Here is a 9,530-nt window from a genome sequence, read left to right on the forward strand (position 1 = left end):
AGGTGTGGAAATGAAATTGGTTGGGCCCTTTTTTTTTTTTTTTTTTTCATGACCAGGCCTAAAGAAAAGCAGAGCAATGGCAGATTTTTTTCGATCACAAAAATACAGGGAGAGTATGGATGACCCTCCAACTAAGTCAATCGCTAAAAGTTTTATTGGATAAAGCAAATGATACAATGACAGTTAATTTCTGCTTTTTTTTACTGTACAAGTAATAATATTCTTTATATAAGATATAACATATGTAGACCTGAACTAGAGGTGATACATTTTTATTATTTCTCTTGTTTTAAGCTCCAGCTTCCAGTGGTCCTCTGGCTGAGGAGCTTCAGTGTTCAGTGTGTCTGGAAGTGTTCACTGATCCAGTCAGCATTCAGTAAAAGACCCGACCTCAAGATCAACACAGCACTTAGAGAGGTTGCGCAACTCTTTCAGAAAAAGTCCAGTCTGAGTAAATCTGAAGTTCTCTGTGACATCTGTGATGAAAGAAAAAAGAAAGCCCTGAAGTCCTGTCTGCTGTGTCAGGCCTCTTACTGTAAAACTCACCTGGAGTTTCATCACAAAATCTATTTAAAGAAACACAAACTACTTGACCCTGTGAAGAATATGAAGGACTATATTTGTGAGAAACACGAGAGACCTCTGGAGCTGTTCTGTAGAGATAATCAGACACGTGTGTGTGTGTGTTTTGCACTGATGGAGACCACAAGACTCACAACACTGTTCCTCTAGAGGAGGAGAGTAAAGAGAAGGCAAGAGTTACTAACAACATTGAAACTTATTCCAATAACCTCATTTTAAATAATGCAACTAGATCTTTTGTCAGAAGATGGAAGATGTTGATGTGATCAAATGTTTCTATAGATTCGGCTAATGAAGACACGGAAAGCCATGCAGCAGAGGATCCTGGACAGATTCAAGACATTAAATACTTTGCAGAACTCAGAACCATGAGCTGAAGATGTTAAATCTTTAATGAATAATGTTTTAGTTTGATACTGTAAATGAAGCAAATTATTTTAAAATAACTTTTTCAGAAAAGCACAGCGCGAGTGAAAGCAGCTAATGCTGAGCTCTTCAGTGATCTGATGTGCTCTATTAAAAGATGTCAGGCTGAGCTGCTGGAGATGATGGAGGAGAAGCAGAAAACAGCAGAGAAACAGGATGAAGAGCTCGTTCAAGAGCTGCAGCAGGAAATCACTGAGCTCAAGATGAGAAACACTGAGCTGGATCATCTCTTACACACTGAGGATCACCTCCAGCTCCTACAGGTCTCTCTGTCTGCTCTCATTACAGGACAACACACACTCCTCATGCTGAGGGATTTCTCCTCTCTCCTGCTGTAGATTGATCCATCCCTGTGCAGTCCTCCACACACCAGGAACTGGCCTGAGATCTGTATGAACACTGATGTGAGTGTGGAGACTCTGAGGAGAGCTCTGACTCAACTGCAGGAAACCCTAGACCAGAAACTCCGTAAAACTGGTAGGTCAATATCAAATACACCACACAGATCATTAGATGCTATTGATAGAATTTGTCAAATTACGTATGAGACATTCAACAGTTTGTTTACAAAATTAGAAAATCTTTTTATTACTGTTTGACTTCACAGTGTTGAGGAAGATGCAGCAGTATGCAGGTACAATGTGTGATTTTTACTCGTCACATACAGTACATAATATAGTGATAGTTTACATTTATTCTGCCAAGCATATGGAGATCTTTGTTAAAATGTACTCCTTTGTTAAAATGTATTCTCTGATTTCTCTCTCAGTGGATGTGACTCTGGATCCTGATACAGCTCATCCAAAACTCATCCTGTCTAATGATGGGAAACAAGAGAGACATGGAGACATTAAGCATGAGCTCCCAGATTACCCAGAGCGGTTTAATTACAGTGCCTCTGTCCTGGGAAAAGAGGGATTCTTGTCAGGTAGATTTTATTTTGAAGTGCAGCTGAAGGGAAAGAGTCAGTGGGATTTAGGAGTGGCCAGATAATCTATTAACAAGAAGGGAAAGATCAGAGCGAGTCCTCAGGATGGATTCTGGACTGTGGCTCTGGGGAATGGGGATGAATATTGGGCTTGTGCTGATCCCTGTGTTTATCTCTCTCTGAGAGTGAAGCCACAGAAGGTGGGGGTGTTTGTGGATTATGAGGAAGGTCTGGTCTCCTATGATGTGGAGTCCAAATCTCATATCTACTCTTTCACAGCTCAGTCTTTCACTAATAGACTATATTCATATTTTTGCCCCTTTCCTGATGGTACTAGTAAAGATTCAGCACCAATGATCATCTCACCTGTTAATTACAATGAATGAATTTACAACCCAGATACTATATGAACTAAACAATGAAAAAAAAAGCGGTGCAATACATATTCTTCTGAAAGGTGGATATGTTGTATGCAGCTGCTATTAGCCAAATGAGAAAATGTTAATATGTTTTATGTCTTTGAAAATCTGTTATTATGCATAATCTGTAAAATTCTACAAAAAATTTAAATGTTTGAGAATGTCCTGTAAATTTCTGCATAATAATTGGATCAGTACATGAGTACACAGATTAAAACATAACTGAAAGAATATGGCGTTTAGAGCAAAAAGTTTTACAACAATCCTGATCTCCCCTATGAATGTCACGGAAACACCTGCCTCACCAGCCGAATCAGCCTCCTACACCCGCTCACAATCACCTGATTATTAATCCCGGACACCTGCAACCACTTAGCACACCAGTCAAAAGCGATAGAGTGGTTGAAGTGTACAGTGATACTGGTTGTCATTAAAACGTTATCAAAACATTGATCCGTTTGGTGGTAAACTAGTAGTTTTTTTTTTTTAACTATATAATTTAAAAAAAATTTAGGGGTTCTCAAACTTTTTTTTAGGCCAATTTTCCAAGGACCCTCATAATTTTTTACTGACATTGGAACTTTCATTTAAATTTTTCTGGAATTAGTTTCTCTCTCTCTCTCTCTCTTCTAGTTTTAATGGTTAAAATAAGTTGTAGTAGTCAGAAAGCATGTCTAATCAATTGAAATCATAAAACGTATATAATTTAACAAGTTGAACAATAATTACATTCTAGGGGTCAATGAAATACATTTTATTAATTCTCGATTTCTGTATTGTTCCCAAATTCAATGTTTACTATTTTAATTTTTCAGAATTCCATTTGAAAGTGAAAAAAAAGTCTAATTGAATTCATAAATCTTTAACTTTTTATTGGAATGTATTTATTAATATTTAAAATGTATTTATAAAACCGGTGAGTGTCAATTAATTATTAATTATAGTATTAATTTGAGAAGAATATTCTACTTACAATAGTATGTTATAATTTCTTCCATTGTGACGGGTTGTCATGAAGGCCTTTCAGTTTGTGTATATGGTATAATGATAGTTTTTCTCAAATGAATTAGTGAAATGCTGGTGAAGTGAATCTTCACAGACACTCGTTTGTATCATGATTTGATACCCCTACTTTTAATTTATTCATCCTAAATTTGCCAAATTCTGTGACACTCCATGTACAGTAAATTCCATTTTTATGACTGGGTTACACATTGAGGAAATTATAGAGCCCTAAAATGATATGAAATTGATAGAAAAAAGCATGTCTAATTGAATTCATAAATATTTAAACTTGATGAGGCTTAAAGAAAAGAAAAGCAATGGCAGAAATAATTTGATCACGGAAATACAGAGGCAGTAGGGATAACCCTCCATGTAAGTCAATTACTAAAATGATTATTGAATAAAGCAAGTCATAATAAAAACTGTACAATCTAGACATTATTTGCAATGATACTTAATTCCTGTTTTGGTTCCTGTACAATGTTATTTGTATATTATCCAATATTTGCAGACATGAGCTATAGGTGATACATTTTGATTATTCCTCTTCTTTTCAGCTATGTCATCCTCCAGTGGTCTTCTAGCTAATGAGCTTAAATGTTCAGTGTGTATGGATGTGTTCACTGATCCAGTCAGCACTCCATGTGGACACAACTTCTGTAAGAGCTGCTTGAACCAGTGCTGGGACAACAGTCAGAACTGCTACTGTTCATTCTGTAAAGAAACATTCAGTAAAAAGACCTGACCTCAAGATCAACACTTAGAGAGGTTGTGCAGCCCTTTCAGAAAAAGTTCAGTCTGAGTAAATCTGAAGTTCTCTGTGACATCTGTGATGAAAGAAGGCATAAAGCCCTGAAATCCTGTCTGCTGTGTCAGGCCTCTTACTGTAAAACTCACCTGGATCTTCATCAGAGAGTCCTGAGCTTAAAGAAACACAAACTGATGGACCCTGTGGAGAATATGAAGGACTATATATGCCAGAAACACGAGAGACCTCTGGAGCTGTTCTGTAGAGATGATCAGACGTATGTGTGTGTGTTTTGCACTGATGGAGACCACAAGACTCACAACACTGTTCCTCTAGAGGAGGAGAGTAAAGAGAAGAAGGCATGAGTTCCTATCAATATTTTAAAAAAATACTTCAATAACCTTTAACTATATATTTTGTCAAAAGATGGAAAATCCATATTTAGTGATCAAATGTATTTGTGTGTTCCTGCTTGTCTGTATAGTCAGCTAATGTAGACACAGAAAGATGTGCAGCAGATGATCCAGGACAAAAACAAGAAGATTCAAGACATTATATACTTCACAGAACTCGGAAAAGTGAGTTTAAGATATACAATATCTAATAATGCTTTTGTTTGATACTGTAAATTAAGTCAATTAATTAGGGGCCAAGCACCTTCTTCTTCTTCTTCTACTTTGTCTGCAGCTCATAGAACTATTTGTGGGAAAGTTATGAAATTTGGCACACAGATAGAGAATAGACACAGATAGACATTAACCACTGCAAATTTGGAAACTCAAAAAACTCAAATTTGGAAACTCTAAAAAAGTTTTGGCGGTCTTTGAACCTTTTTCACTGTACGACATAAGATCACCGATTAGGAGCCACGATCACAAAAATCATCACGATTTTTTCACAATGCCAGTTGTTCGTCTGGAACAGCCAAAAATCACGCAGTGTGTTTCGGGCTTAACAGGGCTACACAGGGAAGGAAATCTGAAGCTGTTTTTTCTTTTTAATGGATGGCATCACTTAATTAATCATTAATGAATCGACAGCCTAACAGCTAATCTTGTTTGCCATTAAACAATCATTTTGGATTTAACGTTTACACTGAAAAAATGCAGTTTTGCTAAGAGAAGTCACTGACTTTTTGAGACAGGTAGGAAGCAATTTGCGGCACTTCTCATTCATTCCTATGGTATCCGAAACAGCGATTGACTGTCATACAACTCTGAAAGAAATTCAGTGCAAGGCATCACTTAATTTTTTTCAAAGTTGTGTGACAGTCAATCGCTGATGTGATTGGTTAGTAAGGCACACGTTTCAAGTTGACCGTTACGCTTTCTCCAGTGGTAGAACTGCGGACCCTTGTATCTCAATAATAAGACAATCTCTGAAGTCTGCAGTAAGGTAGCCCTTCACGAGCAGGGTTGGAGACCCCTGGCCTTTAATGAGTAATTCAAGACATTTCTTCATTTTACCTCTGTTGTACTTGGCTCCTTAATTGCACCTTACAACTATATATATATATATATTTAGTCGCGGGGTGAATGAGAACACAGACTCGGTACTGATCGAAAGAGCCCCAGAGGATGATTTATTGCCCACACACTGATCACACGTGCTTTGATGAATGGTGCTCGGTGCCCGTCTCAGTGTGGTGCTCGTGGGGTGAAGTGCCGTGGTGCAGATCCCTCTCCCAGGGTGCCTTCGGAGTCTGTGAACAAGGAGAAACAAGCATTAATGTCCGCCTGGAGCTCCGGGTGCCTTCCCACTGGTGTCGCTTCTCCTGGCTTTTAAGGCCAGCGGGAACGAGCTCCAGGTGCGCCACTCATCACGCACAGGTGTTGTGCATCGGTGATCAGTGTGGCAGCGGTGTTTCCTGGTCCTGTGGGGGAACACACAACTCGTTGTGGGGGTATTACGGGGGGGATTTTAGGTTACCTGCCAGACCTGCCCAACTGGACCAGCCCCGGGAGAGACCGTCCGCATTCCCGTGATCGGCCTCTTTCTCCAGGGTGGCGTACCTGCTCCGCGGGGGAGAGTTTCCAGCTGATGTAGACTATGGGGTGTTCCTCTCCCTCCCGGAGCTGGGAGAGGACTGCCCCTAAACCGGCATCCGTATATAGGGTAAAGGGGCAGCCGAAGTCTGGGGCATGCAGGATCGGGGAGGACATCAGGACCGTCTTGAGGGCATGGAAGGCGGCTTCGGTCTCGGGAGTCCAGTCTATCCTCTCCGGCTGCCCCTTCTTGGTAAGGTCTGACAGGGCGCAGGCTATAGAGAAGTTAGGGATGAAACACCGGTAGTAGCCCGCCAACCCCAAAAAGGCTCGTACCTGCGTCTTGTTGGCGGGACGTGGGAACTTCTGTACCGCCTCAACCTTCTTGTCCTGGGGCATGATGAGCCCTCTTCCGATCTTGTACCCCAGGTATTTTGCTTCGGTGAGGCCGAGGTGGCACTTCTTGGTGTTGGCCGTCAGGCCAGCCCGCCGGAGCTCCGTCAACACCCTCCGTAGATGCTCCAGGTGAGTCTCCCAACCCTCAGAGTGGATAACGACATCATCCAGGTAAGCCGCAGCGTAGGCTTGGTGGGGCCGGAGCAAGATGTCCATCAACCACTGGAACGTGGCTGGTGCCCCGTGTAGGTCGAAGGGTAGCACCCGGTAATGCCAGTGGCCATTGGGAGTGCTAAAGGCTGTCTTCTCCCGGGACTCCGGGGAGAAGGGCACCTGCCAATATCCTTTGGTGAGGTCCAAGGTGCTGATGTAGCGAGCCTTGCCCAGCCGGTCCAAGAGCTCATCTACCCGTGGCATGGGATAGCCGTCAAAGGTGGAGACTTGATTGACCTTCCTGAAGTCGTTACAGAACCGGAGGGTGTTGTCCGGCTTTGGAACCATCACGATGGGGCTGGCCCACGGGCTACGGGAGGGCTCGATGATGCCTAGTTGGAGCATCTTCTTGACTTCCTCCTCTATAGCCGGCCGGCGAGCTTCCGGGATCTGGTAGGGCCGCTGCCGGAGGAACGACTCCTGGTGGCGTGCGGACCTCGTGCTCGATGACGGTAGTTCTACCTGGGGTCTCACTGAACACATCCCTGAACTGACTGACCAGGGCCTCGAGCTCCGCTTTCTGGGTCGCCGACAGCTACGGTTCCACGTTCACTACTGGGGCCCCGGTATGGGCTAGCACGGCCAGTTGCTCGGGCCAGGGAACCCACTTCTTGAGCAAGTTGACGGGGTAGATTTGCTCCGTCCGTCGGCGGCCCGGTTGCCGCACCCGGTACGTCACCGGTCCCATCCGTTCCACTATGGTGTAGGGCCCCTGCCAGGTCACCAGAAACTTGCACGCAGCTGTCGGGACCAGTACCACCACTCGATCGCCTGGCTGGAACTCCCGGGCCTGGGCGGGCCGGTCATACAGCCGTTGCTGGGCACGCTGGGTGGTCACGAGATGTTCCTTAACCAGCGGCATGACCCGGTACGGCATGACGTACGAGATCATGAGGTCCCAGTCATGCCCAACTTCAGCCACCACCCGCTTCAGCATCCATTTGAGCGTCTGGTTAAACTGCTCCACCAGGCCATCCGTCTCTGCGGGTGGTAGACCGACGTCCTTAACTGTCGGACCTTGAGGAGGTGACAGAGGTCCGCCATGATCGGGGACATGAAGGGGGTAACCTGGTCAGTCAGGATTTCCTTTGGGATCCCGACGCGGCTGGCCAGCAGAAACAGTTCGAAGTGGAATGGCTTCCGGGTACCGGGTGGCATAGTCCAGGATGACCAGGATGTGCTCATGTCCCCGGGCAGACTTCGGCAGCAGTCCCACCAGATCCATCCCGATCCGCTCGAAGGGCACGTCGATGACGGGTAGTGGAATGAGCGGGCTGGGGGGAGGACGGCACGGAGACGTCTGCTGGCAGGTGGGACAGCTACGGCAGAACCGTTTTACTTCTGCCTCTAGCCCGGGCCAGTGGAAACGGTCCCGGATGTGTTGGACGGTGTTGTCGGCTCCTAGGTGTTCCGCCATTGGGTGGCCGTGTGCCAGCTCCATGACCGTCTCCGTCTTGGTGGTAGGCACGACCAGGAGGAATTTGTCCTCCCCCCGCCTGTGGGCGACACAGTACAGCAGACCATTGCGTATTTCGAAATGAGGTCCGAGGAGGAGCTTCTGGAACTCCGGCCGTTCCCGTCCCAGGAGCAGAGGTACGGGGAGATCCGGCACAATGCCCACCTCGATGGCCCAGGTCCCGGGCTCCGCTGAGATCCACACCGTATGGGCCAGTACATAGCGGGTGTCTCCGTGCACACACGTCAGCGGCAACTGGGATTTCTGCTCGGGCCTGGGTCGTACCAGGGACGGTTGAACGAGGGTGACTGAACTGCCGGAGTCCAAGAAGGCCTGTACGGGTTTCCCTTCCAGTTTTACCATCCTGCTGGGGCCGTCCTAGTGCAGGAAACACCCCGCCATCCAGGCCCGGGCCATCGGGGCCGGGGGTTCTGTGGGCATTGGCTCATCCGCAAAGTCGGGGACCGCCGGTCTGCTGCCTGGTCGCGGTGCACCTTCGAGCGGACGCCGCTCCATCACCCTGCCTCTCGGGCGTTCGTTGCCGCTGCCAGCTCAACCGCCTCTATCAGGCTGTGGATGTCCTGGGGATTTTGCATACTGACCGGGCGCCTCAGCGGGCGGGGCAGTGCCCGTAGCAGTCGATTGACGAGCACTTTCTCGGCTACCTGGTCCGGGTTCGGGGACCCCGCGAGAAGCCACAGGAGCGTTAATCGGGCCAGTTGCGCAGCTTGCGCTCTTACTGGCTGCCGTTCGTCATAGGTCCATTGATAGAACTGTTGCGCCGCCCCCATGGGCGATAGGCCCACCCGGGCTAGGATTTCGGCTTTGAGCTCGTCATACTGTTCATTCCGGGGTGCCCTCAGGGCATAATAGGCCCGCTGCGCTTCTCCGGTGAGGAAGGGGGCGATGATGCGAGCCAACTCTTCCTGGACCCACCCCTCCCGGGCCGCGATGATCTCAAATGTGTGGAGGTAAGCCTCGATGTCGTCGTTCTCGGTCAACCGGACAAGGTATTGGTGCGCTTTGACCGGCGCTTCCGGGAGGGGCAGGCGCCCCGCCACGCTGGCCTGCAGCTGTTCCACGACCCCGTCAGTATTTTCCTGCCGGGCTGCCAGTCACTCGGTGAACTGCTGCTGGCGGGCCGAGAGCTCCGTGAGGCGGCCGATGACTTCTTCCATATGTCCGGGGAAAGAGAGCGGTTTCTCCTAGAAGAAGCACAGAGATCGTTATAGCCACCTGGCGGTACCGGTCTGTGTCTCAATTCACCTGTAATGCCCGCATTCTCCACCATATGTCGTGGGGTGAATGAGAACACAGACTCTGTACTGATCGAAAGAGCCCCGGAGGGTGATTTATTGCCCACACACTGATC

General features: G+C 46.7%; 2 pseudogenes; both read left to right on the top strand.

Moving 5' to 3' along the window:
• The first annotated feature begins 76 nt into the window (after positions 1-76).
• LOC107563184 (E3 ubiquitin-protein ligase TRIM39-like) lies at positions 77-2,328 on the top strand (annotated as a pseudogene).
• A 1,591-nt stretch (positions 2,329-3,919) lies between these two features.
• The window catches only part of LOC107563192 (E3 ubiquitin-protein ligase TRIM39-like), a 7,072-nt pseudogene continuing 1,461 nt past the window's right edge, over positions 3,920-9,530 (top strand).

The sequence above is a fragment of the Sinocyclocheilus grahami genome, unplaced genomic scaffold (assembly GCF_001515645.1).
Source record: "Sinocyclocheilus grahami isolate Dianchi unplaced genomic scaffold, SAMN03320097.WGS_v1.1 scaffold861.1, whole genome shotgun sequence".
Lineage (NCBI taxonomy): Eukaryota > Metazoa > Chordata > Actinopteri > Cypriniformes > Cyprinidae > Sinocyclocheilus > Sinocyclocheilus grahami.